Below are 19674 nucleotides of genomic sequence, written 5' to 3' on the forward strand. Positions count from 1 at the left end.
TGGTTGTGGTCCTGGAGTGAGTGCTGAGGACTGAACTGTCCGCCTCCGCCAGAGGGGTGACCTCTCTTAACCCCTGAGCCCTCCCTCAGCCCCACTTCTCCAGGGTAAAAATTAAGGTAGACTATGTGAAGAGTCGGTTGTTTTGGACATTTTCGCTCTAGTTTTGCTTGTGAAGTGCATTTGTGCTGCTATACGGCCAACACCCAGAATCTCAGACGTGCAAACCCAAACCTCCATCCATTAAACAGCTCCCCACCCCCCACCCCCCCACCTCCTGTTCCCGCCATTCTGTGTCCGTGGATCTGAGGATGCCCAGCCTTTCCGGTCAGTGGAGTCACGCAGTCTTTGACTTTTCCTCGCTTAGTTCTCAGTATCATCCGCCTGAGGTTCATTTATGTTGTAGCACGTCCCAGACTTCCCTTCTGTTTTAAATTCCTAATATTCCATTGTGTGTATAGACGGATTTGCTAAGCCGCTCATCTGTAGTTCGGTGAGGGGACTGGTGTTAGGTTTGTATTTTACGTGTCATTGACCGTCTGGCTCTGTTTAGAGGATATGTAAATACCTCTTCAGACTCTGGTGTGATGATTTGAATGGCAAAAATCCTCCACAGGCTCACGTAGTCCAACACTTGGTATCAGGTTCATGGCGCTGTTTGGAAAATCCAGAGAGTGTGCCCTTGTTGAAGGGAGCGTGTCACTGAGTGAGGGCTTGGAGAAGTCACAGCTTGGCTCCACATCCAGTTTGCTCTCTCCCAGCCTCTCTCTCCAGCCACCAGGCACCACTCCACCCCCACCATTACGGACCCACCATCTGGAACCCTAAGCCGACACAAACGCTGTCTTCTCTAAGTTGCTTTGGGTGAGGGTGTTTTCTCACAGCTGCATGAAGTAACCAATACACCTTATTTCAGTTCTTTTAGTTACACACTCAAAGCTTGGATCACCTAGAACTTCTATATCTTTTTTTTAACCTAGTGCCTATACCCCCAAATATTCCTACCTGAGTTCACCACGTTCCTGGTCTCTCCCTGTCTCCCAATGACTGTTATTTTCCATTTTAAAATTTTTGTTAGTGGGCCTTCTAATTAGGTAAAATACGTCGTTCCATCGTGTGGTTTTGATTTGTATTTCCCAAATCACCAGTGATATTGGACAGCTCAATTCCTACCCTGTCTCTGGAGAGGTGTCTGTTCAGCCCCACGCCGATGTGTTCCTCTGGTGATACTGACTACTGTGAGTGGGTGGATGTTCTGCTGATATTCCGAATTTTATCTTCTTTTCAGGGATGTTGTTTATAGACCATTTCCCACCCACCCTGAGGATCTGCATTTTTTACTTTGTTTTTATTTCTTAATGCAGACAGGTCTTTAATCTGGATGTCAACCAACTTGTCGACTTTTATTTTTACTGCCTCTGCTTGTGGTGCCATAGCCGAGAAATCATGGCCAAGCCCAAGGTCGCGGCTCTTCCCTGTGCGTTTTCTTCAAGAGTTTCGAGTCTCGTGACTGCTCTTTGCTTCGTTTTCAGTTAACGTCTCTGTGTGGGGTTGGGTCGGTGCCTGGTTCCAGTCTTTTGCATGTGGTCGTCTGGTCCTCCCAGCGCCAGTGTCTCGAAGTTGCTGCTCGGTCACCCTCGCTGGCTCTCCGTGCCTGTGGAAAATCATTCCGCTGTGTGTGCCGGAGTCTGACTCTGGCCTCCCTTCCTTTCCATTGGTCTGTATGTCTGAGCTGTCTGCACACACATCACACGGTGAAAGGATTTTAAAGTACCCTTTTTGAAAGAAGTCAAGTTTTCTTCTTGTGTTGTGGATGTGAGCTGCATGAGATAACAGTGTGTTTATTTAGACGACACCTTCTTTGCTGCTGAAGTATTGAATTGCTGTTGCCTCTGGGGTCTTGATTCTTCAGTTAAAATTTGACAAACTTTTGCTAACCCTGATATTTTACATATTATCCTTCATGCAGATAGACGTGGGGTGCAGGCATTTCCCCCTCCCAAAGCACAAGGCAGCCCCTCACTGCACAGGAAGCTCAGGGTCTGTGCTATCACTACAGGGCAGATGGGAAAATATTTGCCCCGTACGTGAAAGAACTAGCCTGGGTGTCCACAGCACGTGGAGGATAGGGGAGGGTTATATTGAAGGTTCCTGCTCTTTCTTCCCTGTTCAAGAGCATGCTTGTAATTTCATGACACCCAAGAAAACTCTGATTCTTGCAGCAGACTCTTCCCCAGCTATGAAACTCTTTCATCCTTTGGCAGAAACTCATATACTGAGAAGTAGACAAAGACTGTGAATGAGCCCTTTGCTTTGAATATGACAATTCCATATCTGCCAGGGCAGGGCGGCTGTGGAGGGAGGGTGGAGAGATGCAGAGACCTTGGCAGTTTGACTGGCTGGAGAAGATGCAGGTTGAGGGGAGATGGCCAGTGTGAGCCTGTGGTTATGATGGAACCGAGTGACCTTAGTGAAGCCCAGGTGTGTTGTCTGGGTCCCTGTACTCCTTGCCGTCCATCTGCTTGCATTTCCTGTATGGTTTTGTACCCAGCATGCCTGGAGCATACACTTTGCCGTGGCCTTCCCAACGTTCTCCTCTGAGAAGTGCCCAGAGACCAGGCTCTGAAGATCCCAGTCCTGCCGTCATGGCTGTAGGGGAAGTGGTGGGAACCCAGAAGCATGGATGTCAGGCCGCCTCTTTCTGACACTGGGAGATCTTGAGAAATGCAGGTCATTCTGCATTTGCTCACGCCACTTGGGAAATAATAGTCAGGGTGAAGTCGGTCACCCAGGCCCGGGGGAGATGGCCAGTCCAGAGCCAGTACTGTTAGAGCGAGCACACGGGGATCAAAGGGTACCTCTGACTAGGGTAGTGAGTGTGGGGGCGCACATCCATAGGGGGAGCCGTAGAACACAGTGCATGTGGTGGATCCAGAGCCCGGAGCCCTTGGCTTTTCCCTCTCAGGAGACCATGAGCCCCCGCGGCTCTGTCTCTGCAAAGGGCTGAAGCCAATCAGCTGAGCACTTGCTACCTTTGCTATGCAGGCTTGCTGAGGGTGCTGGGTGAAGATGGTTCTCTCTCTCCTCTGCATGCTTGTGTATAGCTTGTCCGGATGCCTTCTCCAGAAATGGCGAGCTCTTGCTGTGAGCCAGGAAGGGGTTCTTACCCCACACAGGAGCTTTGTCTCCTGTGTGTTGACAGCAAAAACATTTATATGCAGTCCTTCAAGGGGGCTGGTCCCAGGCACCAGCTCCCTCCTCTTTCCAGACTGCCAAGTGCCACCGTTATTGATGGGTCCTGGTCAGCTCCCTCCCAGGCTCACCTGAGCCCTCTGACAATATCTTAGGCTCAGTTATGCCTTCTCTCTCTATCTCTCTCCCCTCTCTCTGTAAAATCCCCTCTTGGATATGCTACTCTGTCCATCATACACAACGTCTAAGTGAGGTGACCTCCAAGGAGCCCAGCTTTCTCTGGCTCGCAGTTAAGAATCACCACTCCATGGCTGATGAAGCCCTATTGTTCTCAGCCTGGGACAGAGCTGAACATCATGGTGGGGTCACATGGAGAGACAAGCTGCTCATCTGGTAGTGGCCGGGAAGCAAAGAAAGAGGCAGGAAGATGAGGCAGTCCCAGTGGGTCATTCAGAGGAGCGTCTCCGGTGACGGGTCCCCTTAGGCTCTACCTGTTAAAGGCTCCACCATCTCCCAGAGTTCGGCAGACTTTGTACACGCCTTCAACACAGCCTTTGGGTAGCATTGAAACCACAGCAGCCATCGTCTCTGTCGTCAGCTCTCGACTCTCCTCAGCGCTTTCCCTGTGAGGTCTCCTGCTGTTTATACACCAGCCTCCTTAAAAGTTCTATAGCCAAGGCTGCCACGCACAGCCTCATGGTAGCTGCACTGCCCAGCCGCAGAAGACTCCATTTAGATACATAGGATATCCCGATAATCGGCCCAGGCTAAAAATTTTAAAGTGGCAGTTACTGTTGGATTTAGGAAATGTGGAACCCGTGATGGGTGACATCTCAGCATGCTGTAGTAGGTTAAGCTCTCAGTATTTGGATGCTAAGAGGCTTGGCCTCTAGACCATACTTTCCTGTGCTACGGGTCTGGCTTATTTTTAAATGATACTAACTACACTAGTGACTGAAGCCAAGTAGTACCTCAGCCTGCAACTCAGAATGCAGATACACACACACACACACACACACACACACACACACACACACACACACACACACACACACACAGAGAGAGAGAGAGAGAGAGAGAGAGAGAGAGAGAGAGAGAGAGAGAGAGAAAATGACTCATCTTGGATGTGTTCACTTGATAACTAGCTACAATCATGTTCAACCTTTGAGGGCAGTTTCTTATTTTAGGAAATCCAGATCTTGTGGTGAGTTTAGAGTCAGGAAGATGGGAGGTTCAAGTCTGGGCTCCATTCCTGGCTGAGCTGGACTATGCTTGTGCAAAGGCGGCCCCGGTGTGGCCCAGTACACACTCTCTCATACCTGATTGATTGCTTTTACACTCTCTTCTCTGTGGACTCAGTTGAGTTCACTCTCTCACTGATTTCCAAGATACCAAGTACACAACTGTCCATAGTCCCAGCTCATCACTGTAGCTCGAGTTTTCCTGCCTGGCCCACAGTCAGGACAAATCTCTGTCACCCGCCGGTCCTACAGCCACTCAGACCCAACCAAGTAAACACAGAGACTTATAGTACATACAAACTGTATGGCCATGGCAGGCTTCTTGCTAACTGTTCTTATAGCTTAAATTAATCCATTTCCATAAATCTATACCGTGCCATGTGGCTCATGGCTTACTGGCATCTTCACATGCTGCTTGTCATGGCGGCTGCTGGCAGTGTCTCCCCCCACCTTCCTGTTCTCTCAATTCTCCTCTCTGTTAGTCCCGCCTATACTTCCTGCCTAGCCACTGGCCAATCAGTATTTTATTTATTGACCAATCAGAGCAATTTGACATACAGACCATCCCACAGCACATCACAAATACAGGAATGAAGGAAGCTTGGGTACAGAGTCCTGTCAGTGGGCAAGGATGTCCGGCCACCCCCATGAGGAGAAACAAGAGTTAAGGAGGTGGTGACCAGGCTGGATGGAGAGGCAAAGAGGTAGGAGAGGAAGAAAGAAAGAGACAGGTGGGCTGGGTTGTGCACAGTGTATACAGGAGGGCAGAAAGAAAGGTCCTCTAACAGGCAGGCTGCCTCCTTAGGCTGGCGTGGCCTCAGACAGGATCAAGCGGATGGATGGGGAGGCTGGACAGGTTTGGGACAAGGCAACTTTGAAAAGTCTTAAGGTAAATAACTAGTGCTCTCTGAGTAACAGTTCATGTCAAGCCCTGGGAGTGTTGTCTCAAAGCCGTCAAGAGGGCCATGGAGCAGGATGGGCACCCTGTTCTTACAGATGAGGGCCAAGATCCGAATGCAGCCATGACACACAGACATAAAGTGTGGGGGAGGGTGTGACCCATTTACTTCTGACTTAAATCCTTCAAAGCATGATGCAGCCTTGGGAATATGCACTGGACCCACACCTCTCCTTATATACAGCTGATGACTGACCTGGGAAGAAAAATCTCTCGTGTGAAGGGGCAGAGAACACATGAGTGCTGCATTTCTTCAGGTGTCTAGCTTGCTTACAGTCTGAGCCTGTTTTCATAACGAAGGCTTTGCTCTAGCTTCACCACTGATACCCATTCCACTTGGGTGCCAAGCACGTTCCTGTACTCTTTCTGTGGACCTTGAGTATTTCACAAGTTAAAAATAGAAAAAAATGAAGGAGAATTAAAAATGACTGATTTTAAAAGCAAACCACCAAGGTCCACTGAAGAAATCCGGAACATTTGAGAGGACAGAGAAGAAAGCACAGGTCTGTAAGTCTGTGACTCAGAGACCAATTGCTCTGACAGTTTTGTGGTGCTGAGAATTTTGCAATTGTTTGTCCATGGAGCTTGTGTGTGTGTGTGTGTGTGTGTGTGTGTGTGTGTGTGTGTGTGTGTGTGTGTGTGAGAGAGAGAGAGAGAGAGACAGACAGAGAGACAGAGAGACAGAGAGACAGAGAGAGACAGAGAGAGGTTCCATATAGCGAATAGAAAACTGGGATCCTATTCTAAATTTACATTTTAAAGTATCATTTGACAATGTAAGACAGAACTGTTCAATGTTTTACATGATATGAATTAGTACTCTTCCAATGTGTACAAATATAATAGCTATTATCATGACTACTTTTTTGCTTTGAGTGGTTTCAAACCCAGGGCCTTGTACACCCTGGGCAGTCACTACCACTGAGCCTTAGCCTCAGCCCTGTGGTAACTTACATGGTTTTATTATTGGAGACCTCACTTCCCTCGGTTTTATTTTGCTATTTTAAATAGTATTTCAGCGAGTGACATTGCACTCATGCATTTCCGTACAGTTCTAAGTTTTGCTCCATGCTGTTTGTAAGCGGAATTGCTGGACAGAGAGGTATCAATCAGTATGGCGTTGGTTCCAGCACACGCTGTAAATCAGCCCGGCTTTCTGTGTTGTTAAGCACTGGGTCTCAGGACCCAGTCACCACCGAGAGTTCAAAACCAGAAAGTTTGTTTTCCTTGGTTTCAGATCTGAACCTCTGCATTCATTACAGACTCCAGTGTGTGACGGTGGCACTGACTGCAAGCCTTTAACCAAAGCCGGGCTAAGTTAGACGACTTCTGAGTCCCAATTAAGGTTGGCCGGCTTGAAATCTGCAGCATGCGTGGTCTCATTTTCCTGTGGCTCTGCACTTTTCAAGTCTTGGTGTCAACAAGGAACAGATGGATTCAGCTGCAGGAGGATTCCTTCCTGGGGACGCGGCAGCCTATGCTTAGATGGGCGTCCAGTGTGGTTTTGGGCGTTTGAGGTCACTCACTCTCCATAGCCTTATGCTGGGTTCGCTGGTCTCTCTGACTCTGGCTCCACGGCCGTCTCCACCTGTCCTTCTGCAGAAACATGTCTGGAACTGAGGCACTGAGGGTGTTCAGATAAACTTGGCTGTTGTTGCAGTTTCTATGCTGTGCTGGGAGAAATGACAGTACTGGGGGTACCTTGTGAGTGACAGAGTCCTGGGTCTTTGCTTTGTGACCTCTCAAGTCCTCAAAGGAAGATAGGACAAGGAACGTGAGTGCCTGTCACCTGGTTCTGTGAGTCCTGACTGTCTGTTGGGAAAGCAGCATTGTGGGAGTAGGTGTGTGTGTGTGTGTGTGTGTGTGTGTGTGTGTGTGTGTATAAGCACTGTGTACACAAGTGAGTGATGTGAGTACATGTGTTTGTGTATGTGACTCCACATGAGAGACCACATGTATGAACTATGTGAGTCTGTGTGCACTTGTGTGTGCAAGTGTATGAATGTGTGAGAATGATGTGCATGAGTGTGTGTGTGAGTGTGCAAGTGAGTGAGTCATGGGCTTTGGGGAGGTGAGAAACTGTTTAGATATGGTGATCTGAACAGCCATCCTGGTGAAATACTTGTCTTTGAGGACCCACGGGATAGAAGCTGAAACGCTAACAGTATTTTGCTGCTCTCCAACTCTGTGTGATCTAGAAGGTACTTGTGCTTCTACAAACCATGTGTCATTATTACCTGTGGCTTCTCTGAAGACACTGCCTATAAATTCCCGTTGCTGCCAATCCCCACTCTCTCCTCAGGCACCTGCCGAGCATCTGAAAGTGCTCCCACACACCCATCAGTGCCTTCCTGCTCCTCAGACCCTGCTGCGCTTCCACGTGCAGGAGGTGGTTGGTTTCGGCATCTGTGGCATTCTGAGATAAGCTGGGAGAAGGGCCTGAGGTTAGGTAAAGGCCTCAGAAAGGATGACATCTGAAACAGACTCCTCTGCCATGTCATCTGCACGAGGGCAGAGCTTCCCACCGGGTTGCTTCCTGGTCCATGGGAAAAGGAACCTCTGTGGTGTGTGGTCAAGCTGTCCCCTTATGTCACGTAAGAGAGCAAGGGCACCGAACTGCGTGGAGTGTCTGCGTTTAACTGGTCCTGCTTTAGAGAACAGTTCTGCTGCTGATTAGTAATTTAATATGCAATGCTTGAGTTAGATTTATGAGACTTGGCAAGACTATGTATTGGTGCATTTTTAGATACCTAATTACAATACATTCAAAAGGCATTTCTGTATAGATAATAAGGAGTCAAAGATGTGTGGTCTGGAGAAGAGGGTGGAGGAACCCCAGGGCTCCCCCCACCCAGACACCAGCTGCCCTGCCAGCCTCTGTTCTGGACTCTGTGTTTTGCCCGAGGGCTATGACTTCAGGGGGTGGATTCCACAGTGAAGTGTGGTTAGTTTGTGTTGATTCCAACTCCCAGCACAGGGCAGCCTCACCAATTCTGCCAATTCTCAGTGGTAGATATGGTCGATACTATAGCAGATGTATACAGAGACTGAGTGGGAACTAGGGTATTGAGAAGGAACATTTGCCACTTCTGATCAGAGGGATGGAGGTGGCGATGTGGTAGTCATCACCACTGTGCCCATAGTGTCGCGCCCTCCCACTGTGCTGAGACTCCTCTTCTAGGGGACTTCAAGGGACAGTACACACGCCCCTTTTATTTTTTCTGTTTTCCATTTTGAGATATATCAAGGATGAAGGAATAGTCAAAGCTAATCTCATATGCAGAATGAGAACATGTTGCTCAGAAAAGGTGTAAGAAGACCTTCGGTTTGCCCACCAGGCAGAGCATTGATACAAAGCCAGCCTGCAATAGAAGAGAAGCACAGCCATTATCAGAACATGGCTAACTTGAGGCAGTGGGGCATCCTGATTCCTAGGTTAGCCCAGTGGATTTTAATGCACAGTTTTAGCAAACAAACAAAGATCACAAGACATTCAAAGGGACATTTCAAAGAAAAAGAATCAATAGAAAAAAACCCGACATTACCTGACGGTAAGGGCACATAATAAAGACTTAAGACAACATCTTAAAGAGACTCGAAGAACTCAAGGAGGATGTCCAGGAAATCATGAAACTAGTGTATGGAAGAAACAGAAATATTACCACAGGGAAACCTTACAAAAGAAATGCTGGAGCTGAGAAGTGATATATAATAGAAATGGAGAACTTGGTAGAGGGTTTCAACAGTAGACCCCCCCCCCCCCCCCGTGTGTGTGTGTGTGTGTGTGTGTGAGAGAGAGAGAGAGAGAGAGAGAGAGAGAGAGAGAGAGAGAGAGAGAGAGAGAGAGAGAGAGAGAGAGACTGACCTCTGTTTCTCACCATAGGCACTGTCTGTTAGCATCCCTGGTCCAACATCACGTCTGGGAGAGAGAATAGACTCTGTATCTCCTGAGCCACTTTAGTGAATGAGCTCTGTAGACTCAGTACCTTTCTCAAAGTCATTGAGAAAAACAACCTAATGGCAGGACCAGGAATTAAAACACCAGCACACCCAAAGCAGCGCAGTGCCCAGCAAAAGATGCCATGATGCATGGCTTCCCTTCTGCTCACTTCTGTCTCACGATCCATACGTTTATTTGTGCAGCTGGGCAGAAGAAAGGCAGTTAAGAAGGGCCTGACTGGTGCTTTTCATTTACCACTCCACAGAATAAGCAGCAGGCCTTGCTGTGAGGTAGAAGGGTCGCCTTGGTGGAGACTGAGCCCTGGAAGGGCTGTGATCTGTTCTATGAGCTTAGGGACTAGTTCCAGTTGCTTCCCTTCCCAAAGCTCATGCTTACTGCGTTCACTTCCAAACCCACTGTGACTCACTGTGGCTTGGGGACGGTGCTAGAGGCTGATCTGGGGACACCATCTGTCTCTCTGCCTAGCGTGTTCATTTTCTGCTGGTTCTACAAAGAGCGTATGACCAGGGCCAACTCTGCTTCCCAAGCCAAGTCCTGTAACTTCATTCGAGGGGGGGCTGGGCTGGGATCTCAGGTCACAGCCCTGCATTCTGGAGACAGGGTATCCGTCGTCCTGCACTGGGCTGTTGTAGCCTCCCGTGACTCACTAGTAGGTCCCTGGCAGCAGGGGAACCGAAGGTGGTGCAAGATGGCTGGTGACCTGACTCCCTTTAGGTTCAACCTCTTTAGGACAACACAGCAGGGCGGCGGCAGCAGATGGAGGTTGGCTAGGGAGACAGCCGAGAAAAAGCCTCCTTCCATGTTCCAGTACCCTAGACAGCCCTTTTCCACCTGTTGACGTCCCATCTTCCTCTCTGCTGAGGTCTGAACTTGTTTGTGCTGAGGGTGTAGGTGGTAATAGAATAACTCTAAGCCGGGCCCTGTGACCTCAATGTGCCTCCACACTGTCACTTGGTCGTGTTCTCAAGCACCAGATGCTCATGGTCCTCCTCGCCCCAGCTGCCCACAGATACTGGTTGATGGTGAGTCACCGTGGGTTTGGAAGTGTTCGCAACCATCAGTGGCTTTGGGAATGGAAGCAGCGTGAGCCAGCCCCGAAGCTCACAGGATAAAGCCTTCCAGAGCTCAATCTCCACCAAGGCCTTCTTCCCGCCTCACTGCATGGTTTACTGCTAACTTCTGTGAACAAGCAGCAAAGGGGAGACGTGATTCAGATCCTCTGATTCAGGACACCAGGTGACTGAGCTTGTTGTGGCTGTTGTAATAAGGACCATGCGTGGGCAGGAAAATGAGATGCGGTGTGGGCCCCTGCAGGAAGATCTATCCCTGAAGTTAGTTTCCCAGCTCCTGGGCTCTGCTGCTGACTCCTGTCCTGAACAATTAAAGGTTTTTTTTTTCCTCAGTGGATAATTTCCCATGACAGCAAAAATGTAGCCCTGCCTTTCAAAATCATGAAGTCAAGGGGATTTAAATGGGACTTTCCACTTCTCACTGTCTCAGCTACGACCTTAGTCCAGCCTCCATAGACAGGGGCACACACACACACACACACACACACACACACACACACGACAATAGGGTGTGTGTGTCCAGTTGTACAGGGACACATAGACAGGCCTGTATATCAGCACACGTGCAGACACATACAAACACACACACACACACACACACACACACACACACACACACACACACACACACACAAATGCATGAGCTCATTGTCAACCCATGCAACCCATGGGACTTTTCCTCGGTCTTTGGTAGCCTTTGTTCTCTTGTTTTAGAGACAAGGCACACACAGACAGCAAGGAAGACCCGCCACCCACATTGTCCCTTGCCCTGTACTTAGGGCATGAATGGACCCAATTCTCACAGCTGTGTTTAGCCCAACCCCTGGAACTGAGCCCAGGGAAGTCCCTCTTATAGGAGGTGGGACTCAGTGGTCTCCAACCCCTGATGATATCACATGACAGAAAAGTGGGCCTGTCCATGGGGCAGTGCCAATGTTCGTGACCAAACACCAAGCTGGAACTACGGCTGGATGGGGTAGATGTCTGCAGACTTTTCTTTGGAGGTGAAGGGACAGCGATGTAACAGATGGATGACAGTCTGAGTCTCATAGGACAATGTGTGGTCAGGGGCAAGACAAAGGTACATGTCCTAAGCCCTCTCAGAGCTCCCCACACCCAAAAGTATTTTCTATTCTGAGCAAAGCACCTCACTTCTCTGGCCTTGGTGTTACCTCCTGCACAGTGCAGGATGACCCCACCTGCACCGGCTCACACTCTTGGGCAGTGATGGCTGTCGCCTTGTAGCTTGACTTGGTGTGAGATTGTATGGCTTTGCTCAGTGTGGGGGTGCTGGACAAGTGTTAAAGTGGATCTCTAAACCCCCCCCCCCAAAAAAAAAATCCTGTTCAGAAAATGACATTCAATGTAGAGAGGCCACCATAGCATTGGGATGGACACCACCATTGTCAGGAGAGCTGGCTTTCACAGTGTCACAGTGCAGCTTATAGTAACCTGATGTATTAATGAAATATTAAGTGTACTAAGTGTTAGTAGGTAAAGTAAGTTTGGGAGACATTGACAATTCAATATGTTTGCTTTTCAATTCGTATATAAATCTTAGGTAAATGATGACCAGGAGGTCATCCCATCCGAGCGCTTACTCCTCGGCTCTGGGCTGCTTTCAATCACCTTGACTGCTGTGCCCGTTTCCATTGGCTCCTCCCATTCACTGCCTTTTGGGAACTTGTGAGAGGCAGCACCCTTTGTAGCCTGATATTTTTACAGTCTCTGAACTGCCCACATCATAGGCTTGGAAACTTGAAGGTATTATTAACAACTCACTCAGATGTCATCAAACTGTCCCAAATAAGTCACATCTTTGTCTCCATTGTAAACCCTGATGTTTTCTTGGGTTGACATGATTCTGGGCACACTGGTCTAGATTTTGGAAAATTGTTACCGGGATATCAGACGTGAAGAGGGTCTTTCTTCCTTGGCCACCTGAGCAAACGCAGTGACTGATTAAGACAGGGGGCCGGACAACTTGGCAGGGGGGTGCATGCACATTAGTCTCTCTTTTTCCTAAAGGTGGGAGTAAGCCCAGGCTGGAGGCCTGATTCCAGTACCACACAGCTGCAGGAGCCCAAGGAACTGCTAGGGCACTGATGTCTTCCTGAACAGGTGCTCCAGAAGTGGGAGGGAGAGACATGGCCTCAGCCAGCGTAGGGACTGAGTCTTAGCTGATTCCAGGTCTCATGTCACCCAGCTGTTAACTGTAGCTAGAGTTTTCCTGCCTTGCCCACAGTCAGGACAAATCTCTGTCATGGGCCAGTCCCACAACCACTCAGACCCAACCAAGTAAACACAGAGACTTCTAATGCTTACAAACTGTATGGCCGTGGCAGGCTTCTTGCTAGATGTTCTTATAGCTTAAATTAATCCATTTCTATAAATCTATACCTTGCCACGTGGCTCGTGGCTTACCGGCATCTTCACATGCTGCTTGTCATGGCGGTGACTGGCAGTGACTCCTTCTCCCTTCCTGTTCTTTCTTTTCTCCTTTCTGTTAGTCCCACCTATACTTTCTGCCTAGCCACTGGCCAATCAGTGTTTTATTTATTGACCAATCAGAGCAATTCAACATACAGACCATCCCACAACAGTTAACTCTGGGGATGTGAACTGAATGGAGCCTTGAGTTAGTTAGATTTATATTGCTGTGATAAACACCATGACCAAAAGCAACCTGGGGAGGAAAGGGTTTATTTAGTCCATCATCAAGGGAATGCAAGGCAGGAGCTCAAGGCAGGTACGTGGAGGAGAGATCAGCAGCAGAGCCATGAAGGAATGCTGCTCACGGGCTTGTTCCACTTGGTTGTGTGCAAAAGCCTTCTTACTCTCCTCTGTGAGACAGTGCAGTGACTAGATGCTGTGATGACTCTCTCCCAACATCCCAGGTGGGATCCAAGCTTTGCAGGTCAGCTGAATGCTTTGACAAGAGTCACTGAGGGCACATGCTTTCTGTCACAGGGTACCCGGGCTAATGCAAGCTTCCCTCATGCAGGGGTTTCTGTGTCTCTGATGGACAGAGAAGAGGCTCCTGTGTCGAGAGCAAGACCTTTGGGTTCTGTCTGCCCAGCTTTTCCTTAATGGCACTTGAATTGCCAGAGAGAGTACCTGGGAAGCCAATGGCAGCCAGTTTGCTAACTTCCAGCCCGTACATTCTCAGACTGATGCTGACTGAGAGCACCCTGGGGTCTCATCCACAGCCCATCCATATCCTCTGAGAACCCGAACTTCCTTTATGTCTGTGTGTAACATTTAAGCTCTCTGTAATGTGTAGAAAAAGACACAATTCTATGGGTTCTTCAGTGAAGACTAATGCTCATGTACCTCACAGTGAGAACCCTGGTGCCTGCCAGTGACCTGACAAGCATTTTGTGAAATGTCTCTTAAGGAAAGCTGAGCTCTCCCCTGGGATAGAGCCGAGAGTCTCCCCCACTCCGACTCACTCCTGCAGCCCCCTGGCTATGTCTCATGGATGCTGGTCTCAGCACTAGGTTCCTCTCTCAGCACCTCACTTCTCAAGGTCTTTTTCTTTGTGCTTCCCTCCGGTTAATGTCAGGAATGAGCCTTTGTCCTGTGCCCTGTTGGGAGGCAGGAGCTAGCCTTCTGAGAGCCTAGGCGTCCCCTTCTCAGAGCTGTGTCTTCACAGCCACCCTTGGGAGTCTCCTCTACACTCTGCCTCTCTCACTTAAGCACCCCTGAAGTCCCTGGAAATCTCCCCCTCCCCACAAGCCCTAAATTCTCTCCTTCCTGTAATTATAACATGTCTTCCTTCTCTATAATTAAAAGTGTAAATTTCAAGATAATTTCTTTAAAATTGTCCTTTTCTCCACAGTTTTGACCTGTTTAAACTGTCACATGCTACAGAATTCATTTCCACCCATCTTATTGAAAACTGTTCCTTCCTTCAGCATTTTCCAAGGAAAGCTCAGGTTTAGGGAACTAGTTTAGGGAGGTAATCACGTTTCTAGATAAGGAAGGCATGGCCACTGATGGTAGAAGATTTTATGACCTCTACTGTCAGGACAGCAGCAGCAGCTGCCACAGGGGACCACCAAGAACTCAGAGCACAGCTGGGCCAGTAGGCAGTGGAATTTCTGATTTTATTTTATTGCAATTAGTTTAACCGTAGGAGCTGCACACGTAGGGTGTTTCTTCTTGGACTCTAGGGTCTGGAGGAAAATAGATTCGTGCTACTGAGGGTTCTTTCGAATCGTAAACAGGCCTGAAAGAAGCCCCACTGTTGACTGTTCCTGTGGATCACAGGCCCTGCTGCAGGACTGGTATCCAGAGTGGTCGCACCTGGGAGAAGGGTGCCCGATGCCCAGTCGGGAGGTGTCAGGTGAAGGACTGCAGGCCAGTGTCTGGTGCTGCCGTGCTGAGCACCAGACCCTATCTCCAAGACTGTATTCCTCCTCCAAGGCTGTAGATAGCCCCGGGGCATTCGGGAGTGAGGGAGCTGGAGTGGAGGTGCAGGGATGGGGAGAGCTTTCTCTCCAGGATTCCATGACCTGGCCATCCATCTCACAGTGTAAACAAAACTAAAAATATTCCAAGAATCCCTCCCCATCTGTGAAGCAAGGTGAGGGAGAGGGGAGGTGCCGTCTGAGGAAGTTCCCAGACAGGGGCTGAAATCAATCCCAGACCCCAGGCTTTCTCCCTATACCCTGCCTTGGCGTCCTTCCTGGGTCATTCACAAGTGTAAGCTTAGGAGCCTTCTTGGAAGAGGAAGACCCAACCTGGTGCCCTGGCAAATGCTACTGGGATGAGTTTGGGTCTGGTGACCTTTTGGACCAGCTGAGTGACCACTGGAAATGGTACCTATCTACTGGTGGCCTATGGACCAGCTGAGTGGCCACTGGAAATGGTACCTATCTGCTGGTGGCCTATGAGCTTCTCCTTGCTCTGACTGAACCATGGCCTCTGTTCTCAACAATACTGTCCCACAAGGAAGGTATCTGCACTTGACCCTTGAGCATTTGACAAAATGATTTTACCCTTTCTGCCACAGGAAAAAGATTTTGGCTTCTTCTCGTAGGTTCCTTGCGCAGGGGATCAGGCAGGACAGGTGACATTTTCTTATAGCCCCATCTCCATCTGTGGATCCTTGTAACTTGTCTGGTCATTGGGGCTTTCCCTCACTGATGATGTAACTGAAAGTTTGGGGGCAAAGGCCCTGGTTCCAGCACCCCCTACATGTTTGGCTCAGCCATCCATGTCAACACGCCAGTGAAAGAACAAGAGATTTATTTAATATGGCCACACTGAGCAGAGGAGTAGAGGAAGGGTCCGGGGACTCTGGGTTCATCTTTAGGATACAGATATGAGCTTTTATTTAAATAGAGATAGAAACGGGATGGGGAAAGGGTATGCATAATTATATACATTGCCATAGTGTGGCCAAACTGCTATTGGTCCATCCTTGTCTCAGCTCCTCCCGGCTCTGCAAGGTGGCCCGAAGGGGAAAGGTGGTTCTCAGGATATGACCATTTCTGCTCCAGGTGAGGCCTTCTCTGATGGATGGATGATTGCTAGTGATGGGGCGGGGGTGCCTTTCTTGAAAAGCTACCATCTGGGAAGAAAAGGAAACATTAGAGGAAAGGTTAAAAGACACCTTTCCACTCATATATATCATGTTATAATGTAGCTTTCGTGCCACGCCTTGTCGGGTCCCATGGTTCGCATTTCCCATAGCAGCAGGCTTCTGATTCTGATCCTGGGGACAAGCCTGCATTTGCCTCTGTGAAACCACAGGAGCGTGGTGATCACTAGCTGTCTCTGCTGTCTCCTCTGCAAGGCAGGCTATGGTATTATCTCACGAGAAGGATCTAACTGAGAGGAATAATGCACCTGACAAGCAAGGCTTTCAAAGCCTGGCTCGCAACAGCAACAGCATATTGAAGCTTTAAGCAAATGATAAAAATCAGGGGAGGGAGGGAGAGAAAGTGAGTGTGTGTGGATGGAGAGAGAATGAATACAAATGGCCTGGATGTCTTAGACATCTCCTGTTCTGTCTAGGACTCTAGTTCAGAGATCTCCAGCAAGGTGGTGGAGTTGGGTTCTTCACTGCACCTGCATCCTGAGTGGTGGCCTTTGCTCCTCAGGCAAGGTGACGTTTTCCCCATCCTTGATCCTGAGAGAGTGACCACTAGCTTTAGCCCCTCCCTGTCCACCTGTCCCCAGATGTCCCCTGACTTACTCTAGCCACCCTGGGACAGAGCTGACTTCTGTTTTTTTCCTCCCCTGAATCCTCCTACATCCTTTAACACTTTCTTGAAAGACTTCCTATCACTTTTTGACCTAATTTAGCTCTTTTTACTGCACACTCCCAATCTTTTACCTGGAAATAATCATGCGTGGGAAGGTTGCCCAGAGCTCACATGCTATAGTGGTATTTGTGTGAGTGTTGGAAAGGAGCCACAGTGGGCATGCGTGTATTAAAATAATGGACTCCAGGTATGTGATTGGTAGGGCTCGTTGCCAATGACTTCCTCATGTCTGGGCAAGATGTTTTCCAGAACACCGTCTCATTTTATGGTCATGGTGATCTTTGTGAAATGGGTGTTGTTTTATTATCTCCGTGTCACACAAGAAGAGCCTGTGATACGGTGTCCAACCTCTGAAGCCAAGACCCACCCTTTATTTCAGACATAGAGCCCTGGTCTGGCTCTCTCCCCATGGCTTCTCTGGCCACACAGGTGTCTTTCTGGCCCCCAGATTTCATCTAGTCCTGTAATTCATGTATCTCCTTCAGTAGTTTCTCTTAGCTTTCAAATGTCTACACATGTAACTCAGAGGCACTGATGTACACAGGCTCTCTTGCACCACCTATCTTACTGAGGCATCCAACCCAAGCCCTCAACTTGAAGGTTTCAATTTTCCCAGTTGAGATCTACATTCTCTCCCCAGACCCACCTTGTCTGTAGATGAGGAGGAAGGAGGGTCTGTCACTATCTTCGTAGGGGCCACTTCCTCTGGTGACAGTGTGCAACCCATGTGACCTGCAGAGTTACAGGCGTGTGTAAAACCTTCAAGTGTGTAAAACCTTGAGGCCAGACCTTGTGGTACAGTATTGTCCATAAACTCCAAGCTGCAGAGTGGAGATGAGCTCTCATCCATGGGCTCTGAGAATCCAGGCAGGCGTTCTTCCCCAGCTGTGGAAAATTTGGTCGTTATCCATTTGCTTTCAAAGTGGCCAGCATGGTCTTCTCTTCAGTCCTGCTCTTTGTCGGTACCTTGTCTAAGGCTCTGCATCTAAATGAAGGATAGGTCTTGGCGTCAGAGATGGGACATTGCATCATGGGAAGCCCAGTGGAGGGCTGTGGTTTGGGAAGAACTTGTGGAATCTTACAGCCTTTGTGTGTGCCATTGGTGATGTGCCGTTCCACATGCTATCCCATAGCATGACTGACAAGGGTCGGATGGATGTTACAACAGGAATTTTTCTATATTAGGATGTGGAGAGTGTTCACACCTGTTGTTTAAATCTTTTCCTTTTAGTTTAAACTTGGCCATTTATGAAGAGCAGGTGATCTATGCTTCACTGTACTAGTTAGCTTTAAATGTCAATTTGGGTGAGCATAGAGCCAGAAGAAAGTCCTAGATTAGATTGGCCTGTGGACACATCTGGGGGGGGGATTGTTCTGATGATTAATTGATATGGGAGGGCCCAGCTCACTGTGGGTGGCACCATCCCTAGGAGGTGGTCCTGACGTGTATAAGACAGCTAGGTCAGTATGGACCTTCAGGGAGTTCTAACCTGTGGACCTCCTGGGTATTCCCATGTGCTATTTGCTTGCTTTATTTTTTTCTGGCACAAGGTTGAGTTGCTTTGGGCCATCTGTAGTGAAGAAAACAAACTCATAAGAGTTCTCCTGGCTGGGAGAAGAGATGCAAATGTAAAGAGCTTCTCACCTTAGAGGGCTACTCCTTCTCCCCTCCTCCCCCTCCCCCTGCTCTTCCCCATTCCCTTTCCCATCTTTAAAAAGCTTTCTCCCTTTTAATGCATTGCTAATGCTCCATAAATCAGGAAATACCTGTCACTCACGACCCAGATCTGTGATGGCCCCTAGTTCCTCCGTCACTTGGGAGTCATTGTACTTGCCCTTCTATCTGGCTTGATGTATGACTAGACAGGACAGGGTCATGGGCATAAAGAATAGGAAGCAAGATGAATGTGTTGTCCAGGGTGCTTGATCCCTTGTCCAAGGAGAATGGGCAGGGCCAGAAGCATCTGGATTGAGATTTCCCTAGGAGTCACATCGAATTCCTGAAAGAGGAAAGGAAGGATCGAAAGCTTGGGAAATCTGCTCTTGGGAACTACGTCATGCAAAGGGGTCCTGTGGGTAGCCTCCTCGGTCCCTATAGAGAGGGTCTCGGTGCTGCTACTCTTGTGAGAACTTGTGAGGAAGTGTGGCCTCTTAGACCTCCGCTCTTCCTGCCGTGGGGAAGAAGTGCAGGATGGGGAGTCCAAAGCATTTCATGGGGATACAGCAGCTTCTCAACTGTGGCACCAAACATTCACCCAACAAAATGTTTTTTGGAAAACAAAAACTTTCAAAACATAAGAATAAAAATTGAAAAATGAACAAAGCATGGTAATGCATCCCACTTACCCCAGAACGTGGAAGGTGGAGGTAAGAGAATTAGGAGTTCAAGGCCACCCTTGACTCCATAGCAAGTTTGAGGCCACCCTCTGACTCAAAACAACAACAACAACAACAAAAATCAAAACAAAAACCAATAACCTAGTTCATTGGGGTATACACACATGCATTCTGACAATGCAGCCATTTTAAAAGGAAGGATGACCTAGTTCCTGCAGGGCATACTCCTGACTTAGTGACTTCCAGAGGTATGAGAAGACATTGACCTTGAGTGAATTAGCAAAGGGGCTATAAACAACGGCAACAATGACATATACAGATTCTTTTTTCCCCTGAAATAGTATTTTTATTGGTTATTTGGGAGTTTCACATAATATACCCTGGTCACATTCACTTCCTCGTCCTCCCAAGTCTGTCCCCACACTTGTGACCCTCTACCCAATAAAAAAGAAGAAGTAAAACAAAACAAAAAACTCAAGTCCAATGTGGATGTCATTGGTCTGTGCTGACTCCAGAAACCATGTGGAAGTCCATGATCGCTGCTCTCCTGTAAAGGGCAAGGAAGCTACTTTTGCAGTGGTCTCAATGACTGCAGACTCACAGTTGAGAAAGAGAGTCAGAAACCTGTGACAAGCCCTACCCA

General features: G+C 48.5%; 1 protein-coding gene across 2 annotated transcripts in view; it reads left to right on the top strand.

The window, feature by feature from the left end:
- Smoc2 (SPARC related modular calcium binding 2) overlaps window positions 1-19674 on the top strand; it is a 132113-nt gene that overhangs the window by 23234 nt on the left and 89205 nt on the right. The gene's annotated exons all lie outside the window — the stretch shown is intronic.

Source organism: Peromyscus maniculatus, chromosome 16, assembly GCF_049852395.1.
Source record: "Peromyscus maniculatus bairdii isolate BWxNUB_F1_BW_parent chromosome 16, HU_Pman_BW_mat_3.1, whole genome shotgun sequence".
In the NCBI taxonomy this organism is placed as follows: domain Eukaryota; kingdom Metazoa; phylum Chordata; class Mammalia; order Rodentia; family Cricetidae; genus Peromyscus; species Peromyscus maniculatus.